Source organism: Rattus norvegicus, chromosome 9 (assembly GCF_021556685.1).
Source record: "Rattus norvegicus strain SHRSP/BbbUtx chromosome 9, alternate assembly SHRSP_T2T, whole genome shotgun sequence".
Lineage (NCBI taxonomy): Eukaryota > Metazoa > Chordata > Mammalia > Rodentia > Muridae > Rattus > Rattus norvegicus.
Window position 1 is genome coordinate 111,642,145 of NC_141542.1, and position 25,162 is coordinate 111,667,306.

Below are 25,162 nucleotides of genomic sequence, written 5' to 3' on the forward strand. Positions count from 1 at the left end.
CTTCGGGTTCCCTTTCCCCACTGTTAGACATGTTTGCTAAGGTCACCCATTTTGAGTCCTGGGAGCCTCTCACAATCCCAGGTCTCTGGAACTTTCTAGAAGTTTTTCCCAGTCCCCCACCCTCCACAGCTGAACATTTCCATCCATTCTTCTGGCCTTCAGGGCTTCTCTTATATTTCCCACCCTCATACCTGATCCTTCCCTCCTTTTCTCCTCACTCTTCCTTCTCCCACCCATGTCTCTTCTTCCTTCTGTCTCCCATGATTATTTCCTTCCTCTTACTAAGTGAGATTGAAGACACATTCTCACTTGGGTCTTCTTTCTTGTTAATCTTCATACAGTCAGTGAGGTATTATCATGGACATTCTCTATTAAATGGCTAATATTCATTTATCAGTGACAACATACCATGCATGTCTTTTGGGTCTGAGTTACCTTGCTCAGGATAATATTTTCTTGTTCCATACATTTGCCTGCAAAAATCATGACTTCCTCATCTTTAATAGCTGAATACTGCTCCGTTGTGTGAATGAACAACATTTTCTGTATCCATTCTCCAATTGCTTACAGTGTCTGGCTATTATGAATAAGGCTGCTATGAAGATAGTACAGCACATGTCCTGTGGTATGTTGGAGCATCTTTTGGGTATATGCCTAGGAGTGGTATAGCTGGGTCTTCAGGTAGAACAATTTCCAATTTTCTGAGGAACTGCCAGTTTAATTTCCAGCATTGTACCAGCTTGCAATCCCACCAGCAATGGAGGAGTGTTCTTTCTCCACATCCTTGCCAGCATGTACTGTCACTTGAGGTTTTGACCTTAGCCATTCTGATTGGTGTGGAATCTCAGCGTCGTTTTGATTTGTATTTTCCTGTTGACTAAGGATGTTGATTATTTCTCTAAGTGTCTGCCATGGGAGATTCCTCTGTTGAGAATTCTGTTTAGTTTTCTACTCCACTTTTTCATTCTTCCATTTTAAATCCCCCATTTTTCTTTTATAACATATATTGTATATCCCTTCATTAGAAAATCCTTTACTGGATGGCTTTTTCTTCAGTCTTTGCTCTGCACTTTGTCCCCATATTTCCTTTAGACAGCAGCAATTCTGGCTTAAAAACTGAGATGACTGGGTGATGACATCCTTCAACTAGGGGTCATGCCTATCCTCTGGATATGGTCTTTACAGGTTCTCCTGCCCCTTTGTTGGCATTACTGCTAATCTCATCCTCACCGGGTCCTGGGAGCCTCTTGCTTTCCTAGCACTTGGGACTTTCTGGTGGCTACACCCAGTTCCCCATCCCCCATCCCCATCCCATATACAGACACCAAACCCAGACACTGTTGTGGATGCCAAGAAGTGCATGCTAACAGAAGCCTGATATAGCTGTCCCCTGAGGGGCTCTTCCAGAGCTTGACAAATACAGATGGAGATGCTCACAGCCAGCCATTGGACTGAGCACAGGGACCCCAATGAAGGAGTTAGGGAAAAGACAGAAGGTGCTGAAGGAATTTGCAACCCCATAGGAAGAACAACCATATCAACCAACCCAAATCTCCAGAGCTCCCAGGGACTAAACCACCAAACAAAGAGGGACCCATGGCTCCAGCTGCAAATGCAGAGGATGGCCTTATCGAGCATCAGTGGGAGGAGAGGTCCTTGGTCCTGTGAAGGCTCAATGCCCCAGTGTAGGAGAATGCCAGGGCAGTGAGGTGGGAGTGGGTTAGTGATCACCTTCATAAAAGTAGCAGTAGGGGGATAGAATAAGGGATTTGCAGAGGGGAAACCAGAGAAATGGATAATATTTGAAATGTAAATAAATTATCCAATAAAAAAGAAAAGAAAAGAAAGAAAATCCCTTCCTTTCTTCTGACCTCTTACTAGCTACCTAACCTCTATGGTTATTCTGTTCGGGTCTGAAAATTACTTCACAAACCACATGCAAACCAATCTCAGTCAGAAAATGATGGCTTATTAAATGCACACCCTAATACTGATTTGATCAGGGACATAGCACAGAATTACCTGAGCTATGATAACAAACATTTCTCAGGGCAGACTTCTAAAGGAAAAAACAACAACAACAACAAAAAAGATAATGAGCTCATATACAGGAGGAGGAAGTGCGTCACAGTGGTCAGCTCTGATTCAAGCCATTTTAGACATAACAGATCATATTGACCTTTAACTTGTGGGTCCTACATAAATCTTTGTCAAACTTCTTAAGGTTAACAAACCTTAGAACATATAGAACATAATGGGATGTGTGGTCAGCATGACTGTGCTCTGAGTCTAGTTATTATCCTGTGTCAATGACTGGCAACAATAAGAAATAGCTGGCAAGCATGGGACAACATAGCTACATCTATTTTAAGGGACAGGAGGCAAACCTCTACCATTCTAATGGCAACGTATGTATTGGGGTCTAATTTACTTTGTTCAGGATGATTATGTCTAGTTCCATCTACTAACCTATAACTTTCATAATTTTATTTTTCTTAACAGCAGAGCCTTATTAAATTGTGTAAATGTATCATGTATTTTCATTTTCCATTCATCAGTTAATGGCATCCAAGTTATTTCCAATTTCTGGCTTCTATGACTAGAGCGTTGTAACCATTTGGACTTTTTCTATGTCTGCCCCAGGTCCTGAATAAAGTCACAGAGACTTATTTATCTAGGATGCTTATGGCCTTAAACTAGGCTTGCTCCTCAATTAGCTCTTAACTTATACTAACCCGTTTGCATTAATTCACAGTCTGTGAGTTGGCTGCTTAGCTCTCTTCCACATCTCAGTGGTCAGTCTTCAGGCCAGGCATGCAACTCTTTCCCATAGTTACTCTTTCTTCCCGAAAATCCCACCTTCTACTTCCTGCCTTTGCTATAGGCCATCAATTTTTTTTTTAATAAATCAATCAGAAGGTGAGATAAGGAGTGTTTTCAAAACCCTGAGACGGATGATGCTTAGCACTACCAAAGTCCAACCCGTAATACCTTCTCTGTCAGTTCAAAAACCAGCTTTTGTGTGATATGTAGACCATCTTTACACAATTCATTAAAACATTGCTCCAACAGAGCATCTATAAACAGAAAAGTATCTATATCATACAACATAGAGTTTTGGGGGTTATCATGCCCAAGAGTGTAAAAGCTGGATTTTGAGGCAAATCAAATCTCAGTTCTCTGAGGAACTGCCACAACGACTTATATATTGGCTATACAAGTTTGCACTCCTACCTGTGATAAATAATTGTTCCTGTTTCTCTACATTTGAGCCAGCATCTCCAGTTATTTATTTTATTAATTTTGACAGTTCTGGGGTAGAATACAATCTCAAGTTATCTTAATTTGCCTTTCCCTGGTAGATATAGGCGTTCAACATTTTTAAATGTTTCTTGGCCATTTGTGTTTCATATTTTGAGACTTCCTGTTTATTTTTTTTCATCTTATTTTGGTAGTCTTTTCCTTGATGTTCAGTTTTTGTTTTTGTTTTTGCTTTTAATTTTTAGGTTCCTATAGGCTTCAGATATTAGCCTTACATTAGATGTATAACATGTAAAGACTTTTTGCTATTCTGTAGACTGCCTTTATTGGAATGATTGGTTCTTTGCTATATAGAGCTTTTCAGTTTCTGGAGATTCTCCCCCCTTTTAATTTGATCCTAATGTTCGCTATTAAGGTGTTGCTGAGAAAGTGTTTTTTTGTGCCAATGAGTATAACACTCTGTTCTGTCAGATTCAGGATTTAAAGTCTCATTTAGAACCCTTTAATCCATTTGGTGTTGAGTTTTATGTGGTGTGACAAATACGCATCTATTGTTATATCTTAATGCTGCTATTCTATTTGACTGGCAATATTTGTTAAAGATGTTGCCATTTCATATATATATGAATATATGTATGAATATGTATATATATATATATTTACCCGATTTACCCGATTTAAAGAATACTTGATTCTAAGTACATAGACTTATATATTTAATTGTGGTCCATTGGACATGTCTTTTTTTCCCCCACCAAACCATGTTGTTTTTATTATTATATTTCTTCATAGGCTCCTCTCCTTTAATGTTTAGGATTATCTAGATACACCCTCTCTCCCTTTTCCTCTCTCTCAGTGTTTTCATTTTTAGTTTATTTATTCCATTTCTGTGAAGGACTGTGTTGGAATTTGAATGGTGTTTGCACTGAAGCTGGAGATTTTATAGGATGGTCATTTCCTATACTCATTCTACCAATAAATGAATGTGAGAAGTCTTTCTGTCTTCCGATATATTCCTCTATCTCTTTCATCACTGTCTGAAAGATTTTATTCAGAAATTTTTTGCTTGCTTGAATTACTTTTGTGATCCTGTGTTGTGGTCCCTTTTCTTCAACATTGAAACATCCCATTATCCAGAAAAGCCCCTTAAGACAGAAGATAAACAACTCAAAATAGATTTAAGAAGGGCCTGAAATCAACCGGATTAATTAGGCTTCTCCGTCCCATAGTAAGTAATAAAGGCAGCTGTGAGTCATTCTCAAACAAACCAACCGGTAAAGAAGACTCTCAGGTGAACCAGGCTTCAAAAAACAAAGACGTGATTAGTCCAGAAAGCAACAGAAACTAGTCAAACATTGTGGAAGAGGCATAAATCAGCTAAGCCTTGTGGGAGGAACACTCGTGTTAACTGCCTGCAGGCTGTGCTGTGTTCCCAGTGTGGGTAAGCTCTTATCCATGCTGGAGTGGGCACTGCCGATGCATCTTTCTTTGATCTTTTCTGTTCTAAGTACCCCTGCCCACATTCCTGTATTATGTAACTACAATAATTCTCATTTCTTTATCAAGCTGACCACTGGCAGTATCCATACTGTGGTTTGCTTTGAACTATATCTGCGTGAGTAATGTGTGTTGCATCTCCCCAGAAATGTCTGTCCTAAAATATCCTATCTGTTTGGTGTTCTAGATTCTTCTTGTACCTTGATAGACACCTTCTTGTTTAGGCTGAGGAATTTTTCTTCTGTGATTTTTGGTTAAAAATATTTTATGTGCCCTTGGCCTGGGTTTCCTCTCCTTTCTCTATTCCTATTACTCATTGTCCTAATCTTTTCATCTCCTGGTTTTTTTCTCCCCCCCTTTTTTAATTAATCATTTTATTTGTTTACATTTGGAATGTTATCCCCCTTCTCTTCGAAGTTCCTACCCCATTCCCCTCCCCTTATTTTCTGGCAGGATTTTGTTGTTACTTCCTTTAGATTTAATGTTTTACTTTAAGCAATCCTTTTCTTCTACCTTGTCTTTGAAACATGGAATACTCTATCCCAAGTCTTACCATATTTTGGTGAGGTGTGGCTCTGAGGCGTCCACTTGGCATCATAAATTATTCATTGCCAGTTTCAATTTTATTTGGGATTTCTTTAATGACTATTTCTATATCTTGAAAAGGTTTCATTAGTTCATTCAACTGCTTTATGTGTTCTGTGGTCTTCATTAAGACGCTTGTTCATAAGCTATATAATGTCCATAAGCATTCATATACATAATTGCTATTTTGAGATCCCTGTTTAATGGTTCTGCTAAGTTATCTTGCTTAGGGTTTATTACAATATTGTTATAATAAGTAATATAATTGTGACTTCAGAAGGAGGTATATTGTCTTTGCTATTTCTATCTGTGCTTTTCACTGTGATCTTGGCATCTGAAGTTATGTTCTTTGAGGTGTTGCTTGATGTAGATAGCAGGTCTTGTCCTGTGTGCTTTCTTTGCTTTTATTTATAGTTTTATTGTTATTACCATTACTATGTTAGATGTCTATTTATTAGAGAGAGAGAAAGAGAGAGAGAGAGAGAGAGAGAGAGAGAGAAAGAGAGGAGGTTTGGATTTTGGTTGGTGAAAAAATAGGAAGGAGCTTGGAAGAGGGAAAACTATAATCAAAATATGTAATAAACAAATGTAGTTTCAATAAAATATAATAGAATGTTAAAAGTTACTACTGCTAATAAATAATAATGTAATAATATTCCTTCAAGATACTTTGTAGAAAACTTGACGTATGTTGTCTAATATGTGTATATTTTTAAGATCCTAATAAAATATACCCAAAGACATATAAATGTTTTAAAATCTAAAACTGATACTATATTTGTGAGATGAATAACCAGATTAAACAACACCATGTGTTTTCTTGTAGTTATTGAACTCTGGAAAATAGCAATATCACATGTAATAAAACTCAGTACAAGAAAACAGTAGGGAAAACTTCCATTAAATACTGAATTCATTTATTACTGTGATATCTGTGCAAATAAAATCTATTGCAAAATTTAACAGCATAACAGAGGCATTATTACAGGACATAGAGAAATGAATGGAAGATACTGTCCAGAAACTTCTTTGTATTATAAAATATAATCTATATCAATAACTTTGAAAAATATACATCTTAGTGAAATCAATAACTTATTTTTTATATTATATACATATAATGTACATGTACATATTTCTTAAGAAATTGACTGTGTAAATTTCAACAGTTTGGTTAAAACTTCTTTATTCCTACAAAAATGATTTCAGAATCACCATATTTATAGGTAAGTATAACACAATTGGTTTTTAATATATTATGTAATAAGATGCAAATTTCTAGACAGAGTAAAGTCTATAGTCCTAATTTCAAAAACAGTACAAGGCAGGGTGTCGTATCATATGGCTTTAATCTTGCACTCCAGAGGCAGAAGGGTTCTCTTGAGATTGAGGTAAATTGATCTCCATACTGAGTTCCCTGTCTTCAAAAATTAACAAACAAACCAAGTATGCTTGGAGGAGAGGAAAATAAATGGACATGGAGATGTTAAGGAAGCCAGGCTCACAAACATATCACGTTTTCAGTCAGACATTCAATCTCGGGGCTGGGGGGTGGGGCTCCCAAAAAGTGAATGAAAGGAGAAAAGAATTCAGAAAGTGGGGAAAAAAGCAAACAAGAGGGCATGAGTTTGATCAAGGTATGCAACATACATACATACATATGTGAAAATGTGGTAACAATCACTATACTGTGTGTCTGAGACACACCAAACAGTTCAAAATGAAGGATGCATTGAAACAAAAACAATTTAATTTGACTATTTACTGTTAGAAGGATTTCAGGTGGTATTCTAACTCACTTAATTTTTTAAATGTTTCTCACTAATTTCTGAACTACAGTGTTTTTTTTTTAAAAATAAGAATAAATCTATGTAGGAACACAGGTAATAAAACAATACTATAAGATTGAAATGTATACACAATACTGATATTAATATTCCTTTTTCGCACTATAATGCAAAATTGTGAAAAAGTACTTTCTACTTAAAATCTAATTCAGATATAAGCACTTAATTCAGAAACTTCATAAATATTATGTCAAAAGATTGTTCATTATGTTGTTTGCTGTCAAGATTACTGCAGGGTTTGGATTTTTTTCCTCCAAATTTCTGTTATTTCATGAGAAAAAAAATCAGAGACATCCTTCCCTGAAGCTGAGTATTACAACTTTTGAAATAACTGACCCGCAGGACCATTTAATATAGTGAGCCTTTAATAATTGAAAACGTTCCCAAGTATTCAAATAAGCCCTAACCCATTACTTTAAATTACGTGGATTTCTACGCCAATTGTTTGTCCAGTGAAGCTTATAAGATAAAAAGTGTTCATTGATTCACTATTAATACTATAAACACCCAGCCAGAATTTTATAAAAGCCTATTCATACACAGTTTTAACATTCCCTCTTTTCAAGGTATAATTCACATCTAGGAACACATACAAATACAAGGGATTAAATGTAAGTTCAAAAATATCGGTTAATAAACATTTAAGAATCATAATTGTATTTACCTATTGAGAATTTCTATACATAAAACTGCAATGTAGAAATTATACAGTCTATGAAATGCCACTGAAGAAAGGGGAGGGCAAAGGAAGGAAATGAAACAGAAGACAGGAAGATGAACAGGGCTGCTCGTGGAGATGGCTTTGCAATGAAAGGTCCATAAAATGGCGACCATCTGCAGGAAAATCTCATCTGCTTATATTAACATCCAGGAAAGAGCTACTGATGAATATGAACATTTTCTCACTCTAGCGAGGAAATTGTAAAGTAAACTTATTAATCGCAACCAGTCACTTTTCCTGCTGTTCAATGTACCTGTTTTCTAACGACTCTTTTTGATTGAAGTGCTATCGTATCGTAGCTAGAGAATTTTGTCATTTGTAAACTGGCTTAGTGGCAGATGCATTCCCTAAAGGTGTTTGCATCTAGGCTGGGAGGAAAGACTTCTTTCTGTTTTTTTAAGGTTTATTCGTATCACTTGCTTTACATCTCTCCAACTGAGAGCAACAGATGCCCATGCAGTCAGCAGGCAGGTTGGACACACACTTGTTGCTAAGGATATGTGGTCTGTGGACTTGAAGTTAGTCCTGTGTACACTACAGGCCTGAGGAGTTTTACATGGAATGACACATCTCCTGCAGACAGTAGGAAGTGAAAGAAAAAGGGACATTAAATATGACTTCTTTCGGGTATTTGGATGTCCCATGGTTACTTCAGTCAGAAAAGAAGATAGTGTTAAAGTTAATATTGATAATAACTGAAAAGCCATTCCTCAAACATTATTATCTTTAGCTTGGAGGTCACCCAACCGGCATTTCATGAGAAATGAATATTAGTGTGATTTAAATGCTCTATATTGTACCTAATGTCTCCAAAGTTTCATGCAACTATACCTTTTGGAACTTTTCTGGCCACATGTATTTTATGTTTTGCCTAATGAACTAAATGTATATGCAGGTATTAAGATTTTCATATTTTATGTTTTCTCCTTTTCCACTTTTTGATATACACAAAATTCTCATTTAATGAGATGTGACTTGTGCCTGACAAGTATCTCTTTAAATGTTAAGGCATCTTATATTTTTGGTTGTGAGCCCAGCCTTTAATGGCTGAGCCATCTCTCCAGCCCAATGTTAAGGCATCTTAATTGCCATTCATCAGTGCCTGTTTTGTTCTAGATTTAAAATGTAACCTAGAAACTGTTTTGAAATTATAATATAATTACATTTTTCCTTTATCTTTCCTTCCTTCAAATCTTCCTATGTAATCCTTCTTACTTACCTTCAAACTCATGGTTTCATCTTGACTAATTCTTACCTCAAGCAATGTAATTATAAGTACATCCATATGTACTCCCAAATACTACCAACTCACTCTATATGTTACTTGTAGTAATAAATACTAAAAATTTAGGGAAAAACCTGGGCATGGGCCCACTGCTCCCTTCTACTGCATTATACTTACATTTTATAAAACACGACATTGTTGTGGAAAACAGGACAGGTTCTCCTGGTGCACACATATGCTGGGATTCTGCAACCCTATTTCTGCCAGCCTGGGACAGGCTCTGTCTTTCCAGTTATCCCAACCAGTACACTTCTCAAAACACCAACAGATTGGTTAGTTTCCCCTCCTTGTCAGCATAAATGTCTCATGGACCAGAGGGACCAACCATTGAGATCCTAGCTATCCTTTGATGGTTTTGCCCATGGAAATTGAGTATTTGTCTATAGTACTAGCTTTCCTACTGGGATGCAACCTGAACCTCAAACTCCTAACAGTAACTTTTAATCCCTTATTATAAGGAATCTTTTCAATCATTGCCATTATTATGGTAAATATAAATTAACTTTCCATTCCCCATTTTTCTTGGTGGGATATGATACAAGTATTCCAGCCAATGTCTGCTCCCAAGTCAAACTGCTAATCTAATTTTCATGGATCATTCATTCCAAATTCTAGTTAAAATACCCTTTGCACATGGCACAGGCTCTCAGCCTGGCCACATGGACCCGATTGGCCCCTCCCCCATCTTATGGCACTGGATGAAGAGCACTGTCTCCATTAATGGACCCAGATTTTATTTCTGATTTCCAGAATCTCAGACTCACAGGCAAATGATTCAAACATCACTTAAATTTACTCTGCCCTATTCTTTAACTTCTACTGCCATAAAAATCTTTTATCTCTAATTTCTTAACATTCTCTTCTCAAGCAACAACAAGAACAAAAACAACAACAAGAACAAAAATGTTTCAATTACATGGTTGGATTCCTGGAGTGTGCACTGGTTATAGGTTGGCTGCTGGGTGCCAGCCTAGGTGAGACAAGGCAAGGCACCAGGTGAAAAACTGCAGCTCCAACCCTGGGAGCGAGAGGGCTGGTGGACAGGATCCCTGAGTGACACTGTCCCCAACACAGTCCACCCACTTCCATGTATTGGTTCAACAGCACCCACCAGCACCTTCTGGCAAGGCTCAAATTTTATGTTGTAGTTTGATGTGATGATAAAAATTCAAAGTTATATTTCCACAACATGCTATTATACAATTCAAGCCTAATTGAAATGTGGTCTATTCAGACTAACAAGAGCAAATATAAAATACATTTCTAACGATTTGTCTGTTTGCTCATACAGAGGCCTTGAATGCTTGTGTAAGTGGATCACTTCCTTAAAGACATGTTTTAAAGACATTGATTTTGCTAAAGTTATTGGGCTGTAATATAGCCCAAGATTTTTATAAACTATAGATTTTTATAATGAAATACCATATAAAAGTCAAAAGAATCCAAGTCTTTATGGACTGTATTCATAGATTGAAAGGTTTTGTTTAGATACTAGAGCTCTTTAACTCAAAATCATGATTTTTAAGAGAGATTTTTTACTCCCATAAAAGCTACTATAATGAAAAAAAAACAAACAAAAACAAAAAATAAGCAAATAACTAGTAACTTTATGAATGGTCATATTGTCTAATATGTTCAGGAACACATTTAAAGCTATGCTAAGAACTGATGGGGTTAAGTATAAGGATATGATTTATTTAGTCTCCTGTTTTGTTTTCCAGTTAGAGCAGATAACTAGAAAGAGACATAGATTGTCTAACTCAGATATGCTTAGTAGACACTAGCTCTCAATCATGTCACAGATCTGTTGAATATGGCATTAAGTGTTTGAACTGACTATGCCAGTCAGAGACTCACGAATTCCAGTATTCTCCCCAAGGTGTCTAAGACGATATGGGCATATCAGTGAAGAACCCTACCTGAATTGTGATACACCAACCACTGGGAGATACTTCCCCAGTACTTTGCCTGCTGTCAGAGTTCATCCTGAACTGTGGACAGAGGACACCTGGAGAGTTGACTGTCTCCTATTGTCTAAGAAAAGGTGTTGTCATCTTTCCCATGTTCCTCCTCCACAGGGAAAAAAATACCTTCTTATCTTCTGGGCTTGAGAGCCAGAATGCCTCTCTGATGGAGACCACAAGAAACTTGAGGACTGTCTAGGAAGTGGACTATAGACTCACTCTGCCATTGTTATTAATATATCACATCTATATTAAAATGTGTCCTTTTCAAGTTTCTGATTACATCGATGGATAACCTAACAGCTGCTTTACAACTAGAGAACAGGCAACCAGCTCCTTACCCCAAGGAAATCCTTGTTAGCCCATTAGTCAACTCAATAGCTAGTTAAGGCTACCAGTTCTCTTATTAAACAGGCTTGCCTTGATCACAGGCTTCATGATAAAAGATACCCAGGTTTCAGATAAAACATGTTGTTATTCCTTTAGGGAAAGGAACTCAGCTTGCAGGGACAGCTCCCTAATGAGCAAACCCGTGTTTCTCATAGCACGTGACATGAGACATGCACAAAGCATGTAGGAACATGGACATGCAACAATCCTTCTGCCTCTGCTTTTTGTGTAGTAGGATTAGAGACATGCACCACTGCACTACATCTAGGCGACCATTGCCACTTAACGAAACATTTTCATAACATTTATCATTATTAAAGTAAACATTTCACAGAAAAGAGTAGTCATGGGTGTTCCCAAACTGTTTGGTGTAAAATTTATTTTGTCAGTTAATTCAACTTTGTATCTTATGGATCATAAGATGGTTTTATTCTCATCAGGTAAATGTGGGGAAGTGGTCTCATTTTGCGAAATCTCTTCCTCCTTCCTTCTTTCCTTCCTTCCTTCCTTCCTTCCTTCCTTCCTTCCTTCCTGTCTGTCTGCCTGTCTTTCTTTTCTTATTGAAAATAGATTCTTCTCTCATATGAAACATCATGATCAGAATGTCTCCTCTCTCTATTTCCTCACACCCTTTGCCTCTCCTTTCATGCAGAATTACTCCCCCATCAATTCCCTTCAGATAGTAGTGTGTCTCCAAGAGACAAACACCCAAACACAAGGAAAGAAGATACAAGACAAGACAAGGCAAGGCAAGGCAAGGCAAGGCAAGACAAGACAAGACAAGACAAGACAAGACAAGACAAGACAAGACAAGACAAGACAAGACAAGACAAGACAAAAACCCTCATGTCAAGGCTGGACATGGCAAGCCAATATGTTGAAAAGAGGCCTAAGAGCAGACAGTACAGTCAGAGACATGCATATTCCCACTGTTAGGGAGAACCACCAAAGCATCCAGCTAAAGGTCCCCCCTATCATATACACATATACACAGAGTAACTGATACAGATCCTCTTGTTTGTTGTGTCAGCATCTAGTAGACAATATGTGTCATGCTTAGGCAAAATCTAATTCTATTTCTCTAAAATTATAAGTCACTCTTTTTTATGAAGTAAGAGATAATTAGTATTTGCAATGATAGCCTTATTTTATACAGAAACATACAAGAGCAGACTATCCTTATTCAGTTCCAAATGAGGCATGAAAACCCTCTGAGAACTCACTGATGTCAAGAACTGTGGGCAAATAGATGTTTTCTGTAAAAGAGGCTTCTTTTATACTATTGTATTCGTAAATAAACACTGGAGAGTTGAAAACCATCATCCCAGAAGCTATGCATGTGAGACCGACAGGCAAGAACACACTAGCTAGTGGTAAGGTCTTAACTGGACAATTGTATTTGTAAATAAGCTTGGTCAAATGACAGCTGAACATTTTCTAATATTACCTTAAAATTTTAGTTTTAAGGATTTTGTTTCAGACACAATGATGCTTTGGTTAAATGTGTGACTGCATCCCCAATAGGATAGCTTTTCTACTGAGCATCTGCCATCTAATAGCAACAGTCAACACCACTTCAACTCTTTCTCTTGCCAGCACTTCCTGTAATATGATGCATTCCATGTATTAAAGGTTTCCTGGAAGTAAGCAAGTAGAATGTCAGTGTCTTTTCTTCATCTACATATGATCTTTCTAAATACTTAATTGGAAATGTATCTTTAAGTGTAAATGTTGGTTATAAATCTAGAAATGAAAACATCGTTTGTTGATATCAACCATTAATCAGTCTCTGTTTCTCTTAGTGGCTTTCCAGAACAAAAATCAAGCTTCTAAATATTTTTCCTTCTTGCAATAAGATTAATGCCCACAGAAATAGAAGCTGACAAATCAATAACGATCCTTAAAATTGATGTAGGAAAATTGTAAAACATTTCCTGGAGAAAAGATGGAAGACCTACAATATAAATTACACTCGAACAAATCGTCCTGAGAAGCAATTTAAAACAACCAAACTAAAGAAGTAAGTCAGCAAATTTAATAACAAAGGCTTCAGTCACAAACAAGCTTTGGAAAAAAACACCAAGATTACCTGTTTGTGGAATCACCATTTGAGACAAAGAGATACAACCAACACCTTGTTATTTCTATGAGGATTTCTGATTTTCATCAAAACCTATTAATCTGATCCCATCAGAAATAAATATCCCAATATATTACAATTTTTTAGTAAAAATTTCTCTGGCGTATTATAATGTTACTTTATGACATTTCCCAGAATTTTTTACCTGTCACTAACCCATGTGTTCTTGACTAAGGTTTAGGCTAGCATCATCTTTATAGCTAAATAAACTTAAATATACATAGAAACAAATACATGTCCATATAATACACTTGTATATGGACTTTGCTGGTGCTGATTTCACCTTAAAAACAATGGTCAAAATAATTTTATTCTTAACTATTTTATATTGGTCCCTGTTAATACTTCTAGAAGAAAGGTCATTATACACATTTTAATGTCTATTCAGTCAACACTAAAGTTTGATACTGTATTTCCTTAATATCCAGTCTAGTATTTTTCCATTTCTTTTCAAGGTTAGGTTTATCAGTGGTTAACTTCAAGTAAGTTGGTGAATTCACCTCAGGTCATTTCCTGTTTTGCTCTTCACTGTGGCTTTGCTTTTACATTAGTGACATCACAATAAAGGAAGAAGTCACCTTGCTTTCTTAGTGGAGTCAGATTTCCCATTATTTCCAACCACAAACACTCTCCAAATGTGGCCCAAGCTGCTTCCACTCTAAACGTCTATCCCAACTCTGGAAATCCTGGCTTCACAAACCATAGCACAAGGGTGCTGTGAAGTGTCAGGGACTCAATCTCGAGAAAACTGTTACAAATTACCAAATAAATGGCAGTAAAAGAAACTTATATATTTATGAATATTGTTACTCATTTTCCCCTTGGTCTTGATAGTAGCCTACATCTTCCAATGATACGAATGATAGAGGAAAATTGCACATAGAAAAATCTTATAGCAAATATCCTAGTTTCATTGCTGTTTAAACCTCAAAATTAAAAGAGACACACATCAGCTCAACCAAAATGTAGGCACATTCATTAAATATTAGATAATGAAAGGCCAGCAACTATAAATTTCATGCTATGTTAAATAAATTGATACAGAACGTAAGATGTTCAGTAACTCTTTTCTCAACCACCGGAGTGTCTGAGACCTCTGCAGTCATTTTGCTGCCTGTGTGTGAATGGAACTATTTTCACAAAGACTTAACAACAGACTATAACCTCTCTTATATTGTCCTCACTAAGTGACATTAAAACAGCCCCCAGGGCAAGACAAGTCAAGATAACCTGGAGATGTCTCATTTACGACCAGAGTTCCAGGATAATTTAGAAAACATCTAAAAGACCACAAATAGGATGAGAAAAATGTCAAAGCTGTAGAGAGCATACCTGGCCAATAATGACAATTGGCTTGCTAAAAGAAAATAGTAATTGCAGCCAATTGTGCTGAATTGATCTTATAAAAGGATCTAAGTCCGTGATGACACTCAGAACTTTAAAAAAAATAAAAAATAAAAAAATAAAGCTTAAAATATGTGAAGAGGAAATGTTTCCAAGTTCTGCTGTATGTACTTACAGAAATGCTTTGTAATGATTAAAATTAACGCGTGTGCAGCATACTTAGGTTTTTGCAATTGCCAAAGTGAAAATCCCACAGAATATTGTCCTTATAAGAGTAGCTGGCATAATGTTTAAAAGTATTTATATTTATTTTAATGAATAATTAGATTAAATTTAAATCAATACATAGTGTGGCACCAATATCATAAATCAGGAAATATACTATATAATACCAGAGGAAGAGAGGTTTTAATCTTTAACATATAATAGATATGAGTACAACTTAGAAACTCAATGACAACCTGCTAACTGTATTTTAAAGTTAGGAGTCCTGAGGTAGCTCATCATTGTCTAGCCACAACAACTCACTAGACAGTAGTGAGGGCACCTGTGTAGTAGACCCTGTTAGAAGTTGGAACATATGTATAGTCCATATTCAATGTACTTCCAGTATTATAAAATGAATTCGAACTTGAATTTCATTAATATTATTTTACAGTTTTCATGAAGACAAGTTTTATGAAACCCAAAGAATGATAAATGTTATTAAATATTAGGATGAGAAAGATGATCCCAGGACAAATCTCAATGTTAAATAACTTAGTTACATAGACATTGATTTTACTGCAGAGATTACTCAAACATTGCAAACTAAGGAGGCGCTTCACACTATGCGAGGTGTAGGTTATCACAATAGAACGAGGTACTTAGTACTCTGTCTTAAAGAACTGTGTTTTTTCAGAATAAATGTTAGGAAGTTATCAATCACTGTCCAAAATATATACTAATCTAAGAATCAAACTAATAATAATCAAAATTAAATCTTTGTATTATTAAAAGAAATATTTATTCTCAAAGTTCTTGTCAAACTTCTAAGATTTCACTGGTATCTTTCTGATAATTATGAGTTCATAAAATCTGTTTTTTCAAGAATTTTAATAATGACAAAACCTAGATTCAATGGTGTTCATCATTTTTAAAATTTAGCATTCCATTTTACCTCACACTTCAACGTGTCTTTTATGCTGTTACTATATAAAGAAAAGTAATGAATAGAAATTTTTCTTTTGATTCATGATTTGAGAGCTGAATTTGATAGCTACAGTATTAAAATAGTTTATTATAAAAGAATATTCTGCAGCTTGACATTTTAAGATTCTTACAATGTAGCAAAGGTAAGGATTTTTCTAGAAATGCACTATTATAGCGTTGGGAGTGATCATAGTGGAATATAACAGGAAGATGCATTCAAGACAAGCATTATTCTCTCCTCACATGAATGATAGTACCTGTTATTATATATTTGCAGCTTCAAGTGTTCTTCATGAGCATATGTGAAGTTCTCAAAGTAGGATTATAGTGGTATAATATGCTTTACAAAACAAATTCCAGGGAAAGATGTCTTATAAACTTGAAAACATTATATTTTTTTTCAAAAAATATATTTGCATAGGGTTTATTTTGTTATCCTGGCTTCAGAATGATCTACTATTTATTGTATATAGGTTTTAACTCTAGGAAGTAAATGACTTTGGTGGGACCATATGTCTGAAATATATTTACAGTAAGTGTTTTTGTTCTCTAAAGTAAAATAGTAAATCTAAAAAGAATTAAAATTAGTGTATATAGTAGTATAATGATAACCTTTCAGTGGTCTCTTGATCTCCATGAGCACAACTGGCTTTATGGAAGGTAGCGCCTTGATGTGTACAGCATGGCCTATCATGGATACTCGCCATCAACCTTTCCTTACTTTCTTCATCTATTCAGTGAGTTCTCATGACTATGTCATCACAATGAAATCACGCTGGAGTCGTATGTACCAGAATTGCAATGTACACATCATTAACATTGTCCTTTGTTGTTTGTTCTTCCATAATTACAGAAGTCTGAGAAGATTTCAGGAATCTGAATAGATTTGAGTGAGAAGAGAGGGCTAAAACAGTGAGTAGGCTTCACATGGATGAACTGAGTCACACGTCTGCTGGCTCTGAGAGTTTACGTTTAATGAAAGATTATTCTTTCCCAATCAATACACAGAAGAAAAACTAATTAAAACATGAAACACAGAGCTAAAGATGCATGCATAGTGTTCCGTGAATCAACAGTCTGCACTTCAAGGCACATATTTTAAATATTTTTTCTTATTATTAAACATCAACTGTATGAGAAATATATGGAGTAAATTTCACATATTTTTACATTTATTAAATTTCATAATACTATCAGCTTACATATAGAAAAAACAAACTGATTTAAACAGCTTAGTACTAATCACTGAAATTATTAAGGAAGATGTCTTGTTTTAAATAACAAAGTCCCTTCAATAACTAATTCATTTATTTGTTCAGACATTAAGTACAATAATCTCAGTGAGTATTTAGTACTAACTGAAGAGAATGAAAAGTGACAGTCACTTTACTTTCTTTTCCTCTCAGCAGTTTTTCCTCTTTACTTTGTTAATAGAAGGCCAATGTCATTTGACGCCACAGGAAAAACTTCCCTGAAAGCCTTGCTATCAGTATGTCTTTTGGAAGCTAAGTAATCTTGATGCTGTGGGCAAACATGTGACACAGTTCTAAACAAGGGAGATTTTGTGAGACAATGTTTCTTTGATTGAAAGTCATAGCCTCTCAAGAATCTGTGTAGTTTCATACCTTTTCTTCCTGTTGGGTTGCAGAGAGGAAGAAAATGTATCTAACTGTGGTAAACATCTTGTAATTGTAAAAGACACAGACATCAGATGAGTAGGTGAAAAGAGAAAGATAAAATAAAAAAGAGTTGTCATTGCTAAGGTATTCCGTGAAACTGGATCCACTTCTAAGTTTTTATTGGCGTGTGTATTCGAAAATGTGTTTCCAATGGATGGCCATTGAAGTGAAAAATTAATATGAATTAATACAGGCACAAGACAGAGTAAAGATCTCTGAATGGTAAGCATTCTTTGTTCTCAAGCCCACTGTAATCTTCACTTTTCCTGCTCTCATCTTACCAACCCCAAAGTTCTTGACTATCTCCATATCCACAGACCTGATTCCCACAACAAGGTTTGTTCACAAGCTACCTTTGCCTGATTTAAGACTCTTCTTCATTTTCTCAATTTACACTCTGCCCGAGGCTATCTCTATAACATAACCCAAGGTCAAGAGCCATGACTTTGGACTCTTTGTTGCCTGATCCAATTAACCATCTCATCTACTGAACCTACAACAAAAGGAATAAACTCATGTATCTTGGTCAAATTATAAAACCAAACAAATATAAATGGCCAAGATAGCATGATTCCGATCAAAACACCCTGTTCTACTCAAATGTTCCATATGTATAATTTATTCTACTTATTTATATATCAAGTGTTGTACCCCTTCTCAGCTTCCCCTCCGCAAACCCTCCCAGCCCAACCTCCTCTATGTTTCCTTTAAGAGGATGTTCCCCCACCCAGCCACCAACTCCTCCTCTAGCATCCCCATTCGCTGGGGCAACAAGCCTCACAGCACCCAGATCCTCCCCTCCCACTGACACCAGGTCAGAGTCCTCTGCCACACATGTAGCAGGAGACACGCACCCAGTCATATTTACTTTGGTTGGTGGATTTAGTCCCTGGAAGCTCTGAGGTTAGTTGATAATGTTGTTCCTCATATGAGATTGTGATCTCCTTTAGCTCCTTCAGCCCTTCCCCTATTTCTTGCATCAGGGTCCCTGAGCTCAGTTCAACAAATAGTTGGCTGTGGGTATCTGCATCTGTTTTTGGTCAGCTGTGGGCAGAGCCTCTAGGAAGACAGCTATACCAGGCTCCTTTTTGCAAGAAATTCTTGGCATCAACAATAGGGTCAAGGTTTGGTGTCTGTGGATAGAAAGGATTCCAAGGTGGGGAGGTTCTGGATGGCATTTCCTTCAGTCTTTGCTCCATTTTTTTCCTGTTGTTGTTGTTGTTGTTTGTTGTTGTTGTTGTTGTTGTTGTTGTTGTTCCTGCATTTCTTTAAGATAGGAGCAATTCTGGGGTAAAGATTTTGAGATGGATCTCTCAACTAAGGCCATATCTACTGGAGTAGGTCTCTTCAGGTTTTATCTCCCTGCTGTTCGATATTTCAGTCGAAGTCATCCCCACTGGATCTTGGGAGCTTCTCATATCCCTGGCATCTGCAACTTTGTAGCGGTTCCCCAAGTTCCCCACCCTCACTGCTACATATTTCTATTCATTCTCCTGGCCCTCTGGACTTCTCTCCTGACACTTTCCATATCTGATCCTTCCCCCTATCTTCTCATTCCCTCTCCCACCCAGGTCTCTCCTCCCTCTGCCTCCTGTGGTCACTTTGTTCCCCCTTGTAAGTGGAATTGAAGAATCCATACTTTTACCATCTTTCTTGTTAAGCTTCATAGAGTCTGTGAGTTGTATCATGGGTATTTGAGCTTTTGGGCTAATATCCCAAGTGAGTACATACCATGTGTGTCTGGGTTATCTCACTCAGGATGATATTTTCTAGTGTATAATTTAAAACTACATATATGAATTAGCATAGTTTGTAAAATTTAACTACATAGGAAATCCAAGGTAATACTCCTTCCTACATTGTTCTCTTTAAAGCAGGTTAAATGAACAGACTGAGTACACAGTAAGTATAGTTGTAGGTGAGCTCAAGGCTTATTAATAAATCTGGCTGTGAAGTCCAGCAAAGAGTCAACTCTCTTAGAATATGGGACATTTAAAAAAATATTCCATTACTATATCCATTTTGATTTTAAAGATAGTTTTCACCTTAAATTGAAAAAATTAGAAAAGACACTCAAAGAAAGCAGGTAGGCATTGTTGTCCTAATATCTGACAAAATAGATTTCAAACTAAAATTAATCAAGAGGCAGAGAAGGACATTTCACCCTAATCAAAGGTTCAATTTATCAAGACAATATTGCAATATTAACATATATATATTATATATAAACACTAGCACAACCAATTTCATAAAATACATACTAATAGATTTAAGAATGCAGATTAACACAAACACAACAATAACAACTGGTGTCAAGATGTCACTTTCTCCAAAAGAGGTCATCCTGTATAAAGAAAGGAAAAAAAATGAACACAGAAACCTCAGAATTGAATGACCTCCATATCAGAGACCTCACCGCCTGATCAGGTGGGCACTCCTGAGGCTGCAGAGCGGAGGAGACCACCAACACTGCCCACCCCTGCCCACATCCCTGGCCCAAGAGGCAACTGTATAAGGCCTCTGGGTTCCCGTAGGGGAGGGCCCAGGAGCGGCAGGACCCCTGCACCTGAGACACCGCCGGAACCTGAAGGAAACAGACCAGATAAACAGTTCTCTGCACCCAAATCCCGTGGGAGGGAGAGCTAAACCTTCAGAGAGGCGGACACACCTGGGAAACCAGAAGAGACTGCACTCTGTGCACATCCAGACGCCAGAGGAAAACACCAAACGCCATCTGGAACCCTGATGCACGGAGGCTCCCAGTAAGAGCGGCGCAGATCTTCCCGGTTGTTGCCGCCGCGGAGGAGAGGACTTAGGCAGCACCCCATGAGCAAATTTGAGCCTTGGAACCACAGGTAGGACCAACTTTTCCCCTGCAAGAACCTGCCTGGTGAACTCAAGACACAGGCCCACAGGAAGAGCTGAAGACCTGTAGAGAGGAAAAACTACACGCCCGAAAGCAGAACACTCTGTCCCCATAACTGGCTGAAAGAAAACAGGAAAACAGGTCTACAGCACTCCTGACACACAGGCTTATAAGACAGTCTAGCCACGGTCAGAAATAGCAGAACAAAGTAACACTAGAGATAATCTGATGGCGAGAGGCAAGCGCAGGAACCCAAGCAACAGAAACCAAGACTACATGGCATCATCGGAGCCCAATTCTCCCACCAAAGCAAACACGGAATATCCAAACACACCAGAAAAGCAAGATCTAGTTTCAAAATCATATTTGATCATGATGCTGGAGGACTTCAAGAAAGACATAAAGAACTCCCTTAGAGAACAAGTAGAAGCCTACAGAGAGGAATCGCAAAAATCCCTGAAAGAATTCCAGGAAAACACAATCAAACAGTTGAAGGAATTAAAAATGGAAATAGAAGCAATCAAGAAAGAACACATGGAAACAACCCTGGACATAGAAAATCAAAAGAAAAGACAAGGAGCTGTAGATACAAGCTTCACCAACAGAATACAAGAGATGGAAGAGAGAATCTCGGGAGCAGAAGATTCCATAGAAATCATTGACTCAACTGTCAAAGATAATGTAAAGCGGAAAAAGCTACTGGTCCAAAACATACAGGAAATCCAGGACTCAATGAGAAGATCAAACCTAAGGATAATAGGTATAGAAGAGAGTGAAGACTCCCAGCTCAAAGGACCAGTAAATATCTTCTACAAAATCATAGAAGAAAACTTCCCTAACCTAAAAAAAGAGATACCCATAGGCATACAAGAAGCCTACAGAACTCCAAATAGATTGGACCAGAAAAGAAACACCTCCCGTCACATAATTGTCAAAACACCAAACGCACAAAATAAAGAAAGAATATTAAAAGCAGTAAGGGAAAAAGGTCAAGTAACATATAAAGGCAGACCTATCAGAATCACACCAGACTTCTCGCCAGAAACTATGAAGGCCAGAAGATCCTGGACTGATGTCATACAGACCCTAAGAGAACACAAATGCCAACCCAGGTTACTGTATCCAGCAAAACTCTCAATTAACATTGATGGAGAAACCAAGATATTCCATGACAAAACCAAATTTACACAATATCTTTCTACAAATCCAGCACTACAAAGGATAATAAATGGTAAAGCCCAACATAAGGAGGCAAGCTATACCCTAGAAGAAGCAAGAAACTAATCGTCTTGGCAACAAAACAAAGAGAATGAAAGCACACAAACATAACCTCACATCCAAATATGAATATAACGGGAAGCAATAATCACTATTCCTTAATATCTCTCAGTATCAATGGCCTCAACTCCCCAATAAAAAGACATAGATTAACAAGCTGGATACGCAATGAGGACCCTGCATTCTGCTGCCTACAAGAAACACACCTCAGAGACAAAGACAGACACTACCTCAGAGTGAAAGGCTGGAAAACAAGTTTCCAAGCAAATGGTCAGAAGAAGCAAGCTGGAGTAGCCATTCTAATATCAAAGAAAATCAATTTTCAATTAAAAGTCATCAAAAAAGATAAGGAAGGACACTTCATATTCATCAAAGGAAAAACCCACCAAGATGAACTCTCAATCCTCATCTTTGATTGGTTTATATACAAGTGTGCAATTTCTAGGCTTGAAAATAAAATGATGCTATCTGGTGCTGGATAGAGGAGCCTTATTTTTTATTATGGCAGCTTGCTATTTTTGTAACATGGTGATTTGGTTGAACACAATAAAGTACAGTAGTAACTGATCTCCCCTTCTTCCTGGATGAGTGAGGAGATGATTAAATGTTGATGTCAGCATCCATGAGCATATTCAGATGAGCTTCCGCTTCTGTTGAAAAGGGTGCTGTGTTTGATTGTGGTCCGAAGCTTTGAAGCACTACTTGGCATCTCCTTCCTTGGAGGTCTCACTGTTTAAACATAACAGATTTGATAGCTTGTTAGTAAGGTGAGGTCCAGCTTGTCTCCACTAGGTCATCTTCATGTGAATCCGGTGGTTATATGGTTTTGTTCTAGGGATATTTCATTTTTTTAATAACGGTTTTAGCTGACATTCATGGAGAGAATGAATCCTTAGAACTGTGCCACTAGTGAAAGGAAATCCTGTCTAGAGTTTCTTTACAAAGCTGTGTCACACCATCCTTTGGGCCCTCTGCTGGAAAAGTAGAATCAAGTCTCAAATAATGCCTTTTAAATTGTATCCTCTAGTATTATAGATGTAGGACAGTACTGTATCATACCTCTGTGGATGTAAAATAGCTTGTACCTGCTTTATGATACGTAGTAGTGACCGTGCTTTATCAGAGCTGTTTTTAATGATGTTGCTCAGAATGTTTTCTTTCCAGATGATGATTGAGAAACTAATTTAAAAAAAATGGTGCCAGGTACCACAAGAGTAACAGAACTGTGCTCTTTTCTCGGGTTTTGTTTTTTTTTTACTTCTTTTTTTTTTAATGGAGTGTGCTGGATGTCTCTACAGTTTTGTTCAGATGACTGCAGAACCTGGAAAAGCTGTTGCTGCTGTTGATGCATAACACACTGCTATTATTGGTCTTTTTATATAAATATAAATATATATATATACAGATATATAATTTGAATTTTTTGAAACTTTACCTGTGCTGTCAACTTTGGAAAAAAGTATCCCCGTTTACTGTGTTGAGTTGGCACTGTACAGAAATTAACAGCCATATTGGTCTAGAAATGTTGAACTTAAGTTTTTTCCATTTGTACAGTGGTAACACACTGTATTAAATATGTAAGGTCGTATATACGTGGGTTTGATTACAAAAACTAATAAAGTATTCTCCAAATTAAAAAAAAAGAAGAAGAAGATGAAGAAGAAGAAGAAGAAGAAGAAGAAGAAGAAGAAGAAGAAGAAGAAGAAGAAGAAGAAGAAGAAGAAGAAGAAGATGACGACGACTCAAAATTGAGTGGGAAGTTGGGGGAGGGAATATGAATATGTTCTAAATGCATTGTATGAAATTCTCAAAGCATTAATAAAAATATTATTTAAACAAAAAAAAGAAGTAAAAAAAAAAGAAGAAAGTGTATGGCCCTAATTACCTACACATAAAAAAAGCACAAATTAAAGGTGAACTGGTGATAATCAAAATTTGGTATAAAACAAACTAAACCTAATGCAGAGAAAAAATAATGTCAATGCCCAAAATTAATAAAGTATAAACAAAAAGAACAATATAAGAAATCAATGAATCTCAACGATGGTTCTTTTAGAAGGAAAGAGATATCCAAGTGAACAAAACCATAAATGAATGGAAACATTATCATGGACACCAAAGAAATTCTAAATATTTCAAAGGACTACTCTGAAAGCCTGTACTCATATAATTAGGAAACATTAAATAATATATAAGTTTCTTGATTCATTCAACTACCAATGTTAAAATAAGAAGAGATCAATAACCTAACAAATTCAAAATCAATGAGGAGATTAAGCAATAGTAGAAGGTCCTCTAAATAGAAAAAGCTCAGGTCCTCATGGATTCACAGCACAATGCTACCAGTCATTCAAAGAAGAATTACAATCAATACTTGTTAAATTATTTGAAAAATATATACAGAAGAAGCACTCCCAACCTCCTCCTATGAATTCAGTATTACTTTATTAACAAACAAGATAAAGACATAAAAAAGTATCAACCATTATCCATGATGAACACATGTGCAAAAATACTCAATAAAACACTAACACCTTGAATACACTCACATAAAGAAAATATCCACCATGAATAATTATACTTTTCCAAGATATTTAGGCATGGGTCAACATACATATTTCAATAAATATAATAAACCAAATAAATGAACATAAAAGCAAAAAATAATAATCCCAATATATACAGGAAATTTTTGACAAAATTCAAAATTCTTTCATGATAAAAGTTCTAGAGAGATTACTATAGGAGGAACATACCTAAAAATAATAGAGGATTTTTGTGACCATTTCACATGCAATATTATTCTAAATTGAGGAAACATCAAAGAAATTCAATTAAAATCTAGAATAAGAGAGGGCTGTCCACTATCCCTACTTCTTTGTAATATAGTCATGTAAGGACTAACCAAAACAATAAAGGGAAATAGTTTAACAGGATACAAATAAGAAAAGAAGCCAAAGTATATAGATGATATAATAATATATATAAAATGTCAAAAATCTTCTAGAAATGATAACTAATTTCAGCAAAGTGACAGTACACAAAATACCACCACCTTTCAATACACCACCAACAAAGGTGCTAAGAAAGAGATCATGGACAAGCTGCCATTTA